General features: G+C 37.4%; 1 non-coding gene across 1 annotated transcript; it reads right to left on the reverse strand.

Moving 5' to 3' along the window:
• Positions 1-7,752: 7,752 nt before the first annotated feature.
• LOC131147305 (small nucleolar RNA R71) lies at positions 7,753-7,859 on the reverse strand. The gene has a single exon (XR_009134695.1). It is a non-coding gene; the product is annotated as a small nucleolar RNA R71 (small nucleolar RNA).
• Positions 7,860-10,937: the final 3,078 nt, after the last annotated feature.

The raw sequence follows: 10,937 nt of genomic DNA on the forward strand, positions 1-10,937 counted from the left end.
ACTCCATACAAGACACTGTATGGCAGGAGATGTCGTTCTCCTCTTTTCTGGGATGAGGTAGGTGAGAGGCGAGTTTTGGGTCCAGAGATTGTACAGCAGACATATGATAAGGTCCGACTAATTAAAGAAAGAATCAGTACTGCGCAGAGTCGGCAGAAAATCTACGCAGACACTCGCCGCCGAGAGTTAGAGTTCAATGTGGGAGATTGAGTATTTTTTAAGATAGCTCCTCTAAAAGGAGTTATGAGATTTGAGAAGAACGGCAAGTTGAGCCCTAGGTATATTGGCCCTTTTGAGATACTAGAGAGAATTAGGTCAGTTGCCTATAGGCTAACTTTGCCGCTAGCTCTATCTAGAATACATAACATATTTCATGTTGCTATGTTAAGGAAATACGTCCCAGACCCATCCTACATAATTAACTATACAGAAATAGAGCTTAAAGATTCACTAGCCTATGAAGAAGTACCAATACAGATTTTAGATAGAAAGACCCAAGTATTGCGCATGAAAGAAATTCAGCTAGCGAAGGTTTTGTGGAAGAATCATGCTATAGAGGAAGCTTCATGAGAACTTGAGGATGAAATAAGACAAAAATACCCCCATTTGTTCCACGAAAAGTAACTGTAATCAGGTAAAGTATAAATAGTTAGATAAAGTTTCTTTTGCAGGTATATGTAATGATTTAGCTTGTAGGTAGTCTTTTAGTTTTATATGTGTAATCTCCTAGAACTTGGATTGTAACCACGGTATTCCTCCGCCATAAGTGAGGGTAAGTAATAAAATAAGTAGACCATTTGCCTATATGGGATGATAGATGATGATACAAATAGTAAATTTTGAGGACGAAATTTTATAAGGAGGGGAGAATGTAATAACCCAAAGAATTAGAAGGGTTCTCATCGACGAACACAGGGGATTCATCGATGAGGATACAAGAGGAGCTCGTCGATGAGGACAGGTTTCATCGACGAGAAGATACCGAGAGGGGGTTTATGGAGGTCTGAAATTCACCGACGAGGAGAGAAGGTTCGCCGAAGAACTTCTAAAAGGACTTGCCAATGAGATGACGTGTCTCGTCGACGAATCTAGGGCTATAAATAGTGAAAACCCAGGTTAATTTGCAGAATTTGTCGTAAATCTTCCTCTCTCTCTCTCTCTCTCTCTCTCTCTCTCTCTCTCTCTCTCTCTTTCTAAAACGCACCCCTCTCATTCTCTCTTCGATTTCGGCCCCGTTTCTTGTCGGATTGACGATCTGAAGCCACCATGATGCTCTTGGGGAAGTTCTCTGCAAGTCTGCCAAAGCAGATCGTCGGTGGAAGTGGTTAGAAATTCATCCCAAATTCAGGGTAAGGTGTTTTATTTAGAATATGTTTTCCCTGCAGTTATAGGAAATGTTGTATATAGGAAAATACTGATGTTTTGTTCTGGGGGATGTCATTTCAAGGTGTTGAGTGGAGAACCCTGCGGGTGTAGGGCCAGAGTTTTGTGGGCTTTTCAGAAATTAGGTAAGGGAAATATGCTATGCTAGGAGTTTTACAATAATAGCAGAGATTTTATTTATGTATATACTAGTTTATTATTCAACTTTTATAGAATAAGAGTTTTCAACGCTTGTGTGGCCTAAGTAGATATTTATTTGATATAGAACTTATATAGCTTTTTACAGCATATCGTACTATACAGTATTGATAGATAAAGATTGATGTATATCACAGTATATCTCATAAAGTTTATTATAGATGTTTATCTAGATCAGTATGCATATACAAAAGTTTATTCAGATTAGTATATTACAGTTTATTCAAAATCAGTACATTACAGTTTTTATATAGACCAGTTTATACAGTATTTACAGTATGCCATATTTTTCCTAAATGCCATAACACTCAGAGTATATAGACAGATTATACAGACAAATGGTACAGACAAATTATATAGACAAATTATACAGTATATCATCAAAATGCTATAGTTATTCAGATATTACAGTATTTACAGTACATAATTATAGTGTTATGGTTATTTTGGAAACATGATGAAAACAGTAAAAGAGTATATATGTATATATATAGTATCAGATCCCTGTGAAAATATTACAAATAAAGATACATAATACAGAGCACGGTATCATTGCTAATACAAATAGAGCGCAAACGCAAATCTTAGATAGTGTGTGGGTACCGTCAAACTGTGCTCGGAGAGCATGCAGCTCCCCGGTTCGCTGGGTTGAGGGGGCCAGTTTGACGAGGTAGCAGCCAGTCGCGAGCCTAGGAGTGGATGCAGTTTGGCCAGGTTGAGGTAGTGTAGAGTATAGTGACTTACCTAGAGGGCCGACTGGGTTAAGTCTTGCCTATGGGCTGCACAACCCTGTCATAAAGGGTCAAATCATGACATACAAAGTTCCAGGGATAAAGCATAGTTATGTATATGTATACAATTTTATAGTATTTGATAAATATAGTATGATATTAGCAGTATGAAAAGTAAAAAACTTAGTTGATACAGTTATGTTTTAAACTGTGAAAAATGTAAGATATGCTTTATAGATCTATCATTTATTACAGGTTAGATGTTATTTAAAGTATATATATAACTTAATCACCACACACTAGTAATAGCATATTTCCACTTATTGAGCATCGACTCACCCTATTATTCTAACATTTTTCAGGTAAGCCACTTAGGCGAGCAGATCAGGCTCGTGGATAAAGATTTCTCGGTTACTCTAGTTTTAGGGCAAGTTGGCGCAGGGTCTTGTATTTTTGGGGTAGATATTACTGGAAAGAGATGTATTATATAGCTACAGTTTAGAAATACAGATTCCTGGTATTGTATGGTATATATGGATGTAGAGTTTATGTTTCTGCTGCGTATGTATGATTATTGTATACAGGAATACCTCAGTATCCCTTTGAGGTATGAGATTTTCATAGAAAGGGTATCAGAGTAGCTCATATGTGTTTATATAAAAAAAAAATTGAATGAAATGATTTAAAATTTTGAGATCGTTACAAGATAAATGTAATTAGCTTAATTAAGCCAATCCACAAAAATAAATACACTATTAGGCTCTTACTAGGGTGGCCTTTTATTATATCAAAGTTATGTGAATATATGTACTTCAGGATCATTGTAATAAGTGACTTATATGATTGAGTGGAAGACATGTACAAAGAGAAAACATGAAGAAAACTGGTATGCTGACTTGTAGGATAAAATCGTAGACAATTACCCTGTAACCGTCAACGGTTTGGTCCAGATGTAGTGAAATGGTCGACGGTTCTAAGTTTATTACTTCGACTGTTTGCACTCATTAAACCGTCGATGGTATCTTTGCAAACCGTCAATGGTTTAGCTTGGTTACTAATGAGTGGAATAAATTAGAATAATTTATCACTTCTTAACTTTAAACTTTGGCTTAATTTGATTTATTTTTTGCCGATTTTAGGTCTCACTCCAGTCATTTAATTTTATCGCAGATTCAAAGAAAAGAAAGAAGATTTTTTCTGGAAATTAAATCCGAAATTTGAGCATGAAGATATGCCATGCACGTGGGAAAACCGTGAGATTCACGTGAGTGGCGCTTGGTATTGGAGGCATCCAAATATATCCACGCATGCACAAGGGCCTCAGGTAGCTAGGCTTTTGTTTAAAATAAGATGTGAGCTTGGCTTTGAAAAAAAAATCAAAAAAAGAGAAGCTGGACTTTGAAATTGGGTCATGCACACCTTCAGTTAAAAGAAGAAAACCAAAGAGTGTGGGTCGTGTACAAGCTTTTGGAGTGTGCGTTGAAACAAAAAAGAAAAGAGATGAGGTTGAGTCTTTATGTGACCCGGCCATTCAATGTGAGAGTTGGGGTGAGGTGCATAAAGGAAAAGAAAAGTAGGGTTTCAAGGGGGCTGGGAGGTCTTCTTTTGGAGAGGCTACATAGGAGGCTACACAGAGGGCTTTTGGTGAGGCATTGGACGTGATTTGATAGAGCCATACACAAAAAAGGGCTTCTTCTAAAAGGCTTTTGGAGGTCAACGCTAGAGAGGAAACACAGACAGCAAGTAGTTCTTGGGGTGTTCTTCGCAGCAAGGACCAGCAGGCTTTGGCTGTGCTTTGTGTGAGTTTTCTTCCATTACCATTAGAAAAGAAAATATGGTGAATTCATTTATGTGGGATTTTATTTTCAGCATGAACTAATTTTCTTGTTTCTAGGAAAACAATGTAATCTGGTTTCAAACTGTGTTTGCTTGCCTATGCTAATCTAAAGCAATTTTCTTCATGTTTGTCTGATTTATTCTGAGCTTATTACTTCTAATTAACTGACCATTAATTATATGATTTTGATCTTATGATTTGCTATTGAAAGAGGGAATTATAGGATAGATCTTGGATATTTCGACATAGGTAAATATAGAGATCGAGAGACTTGTATGAACCTATGTAGTATGAAAATCGTGGGTCTTATTGCTTTTTTGTTTTATTAATTTGCATACTCTTGTGTTGAATGATGAACAAGAATAGTTTCCAATTGACTATCGACAGAGGCTTTTGAATGAATTTGAGATTTGCTAACAAACAAAGAAAATTAATTCCTATTAAATAAATGAGTAAAGCGTAGTGAGAGATTAGGTGAAATTGATTTCCTAGAAGTTTTCTTTCTCATTAATTTGATACTTGGAAAAAAAATTTATTTTCCTTTGAATAGTTTCTTTAAAGTGATTTTATTTCAATTTGCACTTACAAAAATCTTAATTTCTTTTCTAAATAAAGCAAAGATTAGTATAATTTTGGTACTTGGCAAAAGTAAGTCACCAATCCCTGAGAACGATACTCTTCTCATCACTTCACTGTAAAACTACGATACTGTGCACTTGTAGTTTTCCACCGATCAAGTTTTTGGTGCCGTTGCCGGGGATTGATTTCTTCTTATTTTTGCCAATATCAATATAAAGTAATCTTGGTTTTAATTTAGAATTTTATTTTTAATATAATTTTCTTTTTATTTTTACTTCAGGTGTGCTGTTAATGTTTGATGCGCTGTGTTAGAACCCACGACATTATTCTTTTGATCTGAAAATTGAAAGAACTCTCAGAGCACTAAGAAAAAAGAAGGTACTAGCTATGGATAACGGACAACAAAATGCATAGCCACGCGCCTTGAAGGATTATCTACGGCTAGTTATGAATGACAACTACTCTGGTATACGACGCCAGACCATTAATGCCAACAACTTTGAGCTCAAACCCACATTGATCAGTGTGGTGCAGCAAGCCCAATTTAGCAGATCACCACTTAATGATCCTAATATTCATTTGGCGATGTTTTTAGAGATTTATGACACTGTAAAGATCAATGGTGTTACTAAAAACACCATTAGATTGAGATTGTTCCCTTTTTCTTTGAGGGACAAGGCAAGAGGTTGGCTACAATCTTTACTGTTAGAATTGGTGTATTCCCAAGAGGGGGGGTGAATTGGAATTTTAAAACTTTCTCACCTAGGTTGATCTATGTAACAACGGTATGTACACAACCTAGGAACAGTCTATACAGTTTCCAAGTGCGTAGATAAATATACTGTGGAAATTAAGTCATACGCATCATTCACCCATAACATACACGTGCAGTAAATATAAAATGCAGAAATATAAGCAAACACACGATATGTTATCGGGGTTTGGCCAACTGTGCCTACGTCCCCGCCTCAAGTTCGCAAGCTTAAGGATTCCACTAATAGCTCACTTAAGGGTGGAGCGGCACCGTTTACAACTAGGTCAAATTAACACAGGGCTGACCTCAACCTTAACCAGGTCAATTAGCGGGGTTGACCTCAACCTACACGCCTTAACAGGACGACGCACCTAGCTTTCCTAACCGGGTCTAAGCCAATCCGAGATTATTCCAGGGCTAGTCTCCCTCTTCAGGCCCGTGCCTGGAAATACAACCAAAGTGTATAACAATCAAATGGTACAGTGATTGTGCTTTCAAGTAAAGCAGATGTGTACCCAAATTCACGCAATAATATACACCACAAATATGAAATAATTTGTAAGCTCAATGTGGTCTAAGATGTCAACTCTTAAATAAATTTACTATCGTTGTAATGAGTGCGTGAGAGTGCAAACCTAAATGATCTTTGTATCACAGGATATTCAATCTAAGTGCTCAAACAAAGATATTATCCAAACTTCATATATTTCAATCAACAAGTTTTCTCAATATATATATGTATATGAAGCTCTAGTAACGTATAAGTTTGGTTTGCAAAAGGATATTCAATCTTTGTATTCAGCAAGGGATATATGAGTTAACGAATATTGCAACAAAGATTTTATCACATAAGCAAATATCTTATCAAATATGATAAAAATACAGTAGATATTTGAAAATGTTTTTGCAACCAAAATACAAATACCAACTTCTTAAGATATTGCAATGAATATGCAATACTCAAAAGTTTTATATAAGTCTTCTTAGGAGAGACTTATTAACAAAGTCCCCTAAGAATACTTAAGGTTTAGCTCTCAAAATAAGTCAAACAATTCAAAGATAGGAGAGCAAACCAATCAATATAAACACTCAAAGATCAACTTACAAATGTAGGCAATACGGGAAGGTAAGATTGAGTGTGTGGAGCTTGGAAATGAGTATTATAGGGTTTTGGTTTTTCAAAGAATTTTCCCTAATCAAAGTGGCTAATCTCACTTAATTTTCTCAAATGAACACATATATATAGGCTAGGGAGAAAATATGACCGTTGGGGACCTATTGGGTATTATTTGAAAAGTTTAATGACGTTTAAGGTATTTTAACCCTGTTTAAAAATATTAACTGCGGTAAAAAAATCAGGGCAACCCGAGAGGTCCGGTCGACCAGAAACGGTTCGGTCGACCAGGACTCAAATGGCTCAGTCAACCAATGAGTATTTTGAACTGAGTGGTTAGTCGACCGAGGCAAGGTGATTTTCCAAATTCCCGAGGTTCGGTCGACTGGGCCTTTTTGAACTGAAGGGCTCGGTCGACCAGACCGCTGGGAATTCTCCCAAGACCCTTCGGTCGACTAGGTAGTTGGAGTACAAAAAGTGGTCGGTCGACCGAGAGGTCAAAATGTTGACTCCTAGGTGGTTCGGTCGACCAGCAAGAAATGAACTGTGAAGTTCGGTCGACCGGGACTTGGTCAAACTGTTGACCCAGGGCGAGTTCGGTCTGCTAGGCCAAAGTGAACTGAGTTGGCCGGTCGATCGAAAGTGCACCAACTGTGCATTTCGGTCCCGTATTGACCCAGGCAAGTCCTATTCAAGAGCTTAACAAACATATGTGTATATGTGTGTGTCCTAAGGTCACTTGGGGTCCAATTTGAAGACACCAAAAAAGTCCAGTGTCGGTCGACCGAACCCTAAGGTCTTTCTAAGGTCCTGTCTTATTAATGGTTCGGTGTAAGCTTACAAAATAAATCATGCATGTGATGTGTGTGAGCTTATTACAAACCAAATGCCCTAATTACTATTATAGACCAATATAAATTTATTACAATGAATATGATTTGGTCTTCAAGCTTCTCTTGCTTTGTGCACATCTTGATCTTATCATTCTTGATTCTTGCACAAAACCTCAAACGCTCATTAGATACAATGAGTATTTGTCATAATCAAAACCGGGTGTGACCAATAAGGTCAACATTTACAACCGAGAAGTATCACTAGTTGGCAGGACATGAAAAAAAAGTTTTTGGCTAAATTATTTCCACCTACAAAAACAGCTCAACTCAGGAGTGAGATTGGTCAATTTAAGCAAAATGATTTTAAGTCATTCTATGAAGCATGGGAAAGGTATAAAGATTTGATTCGACGCTACCTTCAACATGGATTGCTGGATTGGTTGAAAATTTAGATGTTCTATAATGGGTTAAATGGGAAAACTCGGACTTTAGTTGATTCTGCGCCTGAGGGAACTTTGATGTCAAAGACACCTGAGGGTGCTACTTCTCTTTTGGAAGAAATGGCCTCAAATAACTATCAATGGCCAACCGAAAGAGCTATGACTAAGAATGTAGCAACCTCAATTTCTTAACATAAAATGTAATATAATGAATGGAAAAGTCAACCCAAACTCGTGGATAACGGGGACACCTGTCAATCATAGCAGAAACCTAAGCAGCAACAATCATAAAATTTAAATCATCCATCTATCAAGCATAATACCAGAGTTTACTACATATCATAAAACTGTATTTTTATACATCCCCATAAACATCAAAATAACTTTAGGGTTAAACACAAAATAATTCTGACCCTAGTACAAAAATCTTACCCTCCTAACAGGGTAATATCCCTAACTTAACGGTGGCCACGATCCGCTGGTCACTCAGGGTCTCCTGAAAAATATATTAATGTTGTGGGTGAGACACTTCTCAGTAAGGAAAAATAAACTAAATACAGCCGTGTTCCAACATGAATATTTAATGTAATTATACATACACAGTACATTTCATAAATTCGAAAACATTCATCATATCATACTAAATAATCATACTTTTTCATATTTTCTAATAACTCATAACGTACATAAAACATCTTCTATAACTCTAATACTGAAAATATACCTAAGATGAATAGCTAGCTAATGTCATATATTACCCCCCATGACGGGTTGTGTAGCCCGAAGGTGGGACTCGACAATGGCTAGCCGACCACTGCCGAGTCAAAAATGTCTGTAAGTGTGATGAGCCCGCCACACTTTGGTCCAGACTGTCAAGTGGACGTCTACAACTCTACACTGAAAGCCACACCAACTATCCATCTCCCACCCCCTCGTGGGGTGGTTAGCACTAATCTAAACATAGATATCTGATCTATACATAGCTATGGTACCGAACCCCTGAACTGAACTAAACTAACATCCGGGTTCTGAACATATATATACATTTCAACATAATAATAGTATTTTTCTCAAACGTGCATTTCCTTCGTAATATATAGATAAAATATATGCTTTTCTTGAACATAACTTTTCTCATAAATAAAAATAATTTGCAAGAAAGTAACTGCTTTAGTTTATTCCCTTACCTGGCTACTAAGAAAAGCCCCTATAAACTCTAATCTCACACCCGTAGGGTTTCCTGATCAATACCTTGAAACTGAAAATTTCTAGTATTAAACTTCAGTATTTCTACGTGTACATCACTTCCTATAACTGTCGTAAGACCAAATTTGGCTTAAAAAGTCTTAACTCAACTTAGGGATGATTTCCAACAAGCTTTCACCAACGATTCGCTCCGGCAGATTTGGAGAGAACTTCCCCAGGAGCGTCATGGTGACTTCGGATTGTCGATTCGGCGTAAATATGGCCCAAAAATGATGAGAGAGAGAGAGGGTTGAAGGGGAGAGAGAGAGGATGAAGATTGCTTAATAATAAAGTTAAAAAATCATATTTTTGATATATATATATATATATATATATAGAACTGGATTCGCCGATGAGCCACGTCATTCATCGACGAATCCTTTAATAAATTCATCGACGAAATTCAGTCAGCTCAAACCCTCTCAGTATTTCTTCGTCGATGAATTCTATTAAGATCTTGTCGACGAATCCCTTGTATTCGTCGACAAATTCCTGATGACCCCCCTTTGGCTTTTCCTTCCAAAATGTTCGCGTTCGTCAACGAAGTTGACTTCCTCCTTCTGTTATCGTTTCCATTTCCCATCCTCTTATTATTTAAATTCCATTATTATTCGGGTTGTTACATTCTCCACTCCTTATAAAATTTCGTCCTTGAAATTTACCATTCACATAATTCATCATCCATTATTAGGCAAAATGGTCTACTTATTTTATTACTTACCCTCACTTATGGCGGAGGAATACCGTGGTTACAACTCAAGTTCTGGGAGATTATACATACCAAAATACCTCGTACTACTAAACATTACCTGCAAAAGAAAACTACATATTTACTCACATTTTCTAATTACATCTAAACTTCCTGAAATAATTGTGGATATTTCTGTCTGATCTACTCCTCGAGCTCCCAAGAAGCCTCTTCTATCGCATGATTCCTTCATAGAACTTTTACTAGAGGAATTTTCTTACTACGCAGTTCCTGTTCTCTCCTATCCAGAATCTGCACTAGTATCTCCTCATAGACTAGTGAGTCACTGAGCTCTAACTCACTATAGCTGATAATATGAGAAGGATCTGGACGTATTTCCTCAACATAGAAATGTGGAATACGTCGTGTATTCTGGATAATGAAGGCGGTAAAGCTAACCTATAGGCCACCGACCCTACTTTCTCTAAAATCTCAAATAGACCGATAAACCTAGGGCTAAGCTTACCCTTCCTACCGAACCTTATAACTCCTTTTAACAGAGCTATCTTCAAAAATACGTGACCACCCACATCAAACTCTAAATTCCTGCGGTGATGGTCCGCATAACTCTTTTTTCGGCTTTGAGCTGCGCTGATTCTTTCTCTGATGAGTAGTTCCTTATCGTATGCCTGGTCACAACTCACCGCTCACCTGTATCATCCCAATACAAAGGAGATCGGCCTCTCCTACCATATACTGCCTTAAATGGTGCCATGCCATACTGGACTGGTAACTGTTATTATACGCGAATTCCCCCAATGGCATAAACTGAGTCCAACTACCCCCAAGATCTAAAACACATGCACGAGAATATCTTCTAGTGTCTGTATCGTCCTCTCAGTTTATCCATTTGATTGAGGATGGAATGCCATACTAAACGATAACTGAGACCCTAGAGCCTCCTGCAAGCCCCTCCAAAATCGTGACGTGAATCACGGGTCTCGATCTGATACAATAGATACAGGCATCCCATGAGAACGAACTATCTCCTGAACGTAAATCTTTGCTAATCGGCTGAGGGAATAGCTAATCTTGATAGGGAGAAAATGAGCGGACTTAGTTAACCGATCTAGTA

Source organism: Malania oleifera, chromosome 1, assembly GCF_029873635.1.
Source record: "Malania oleifera isolate guangnan ecotype guangnan chromosome 1, ASM2987363v1, whole genome shotgun sequence".
NCBI lineage: Eukaryota > Viridiplantae > Streptophyta > Magnoliopsida > Santalales > Ximeniaceae > Malania > Malania oleifera.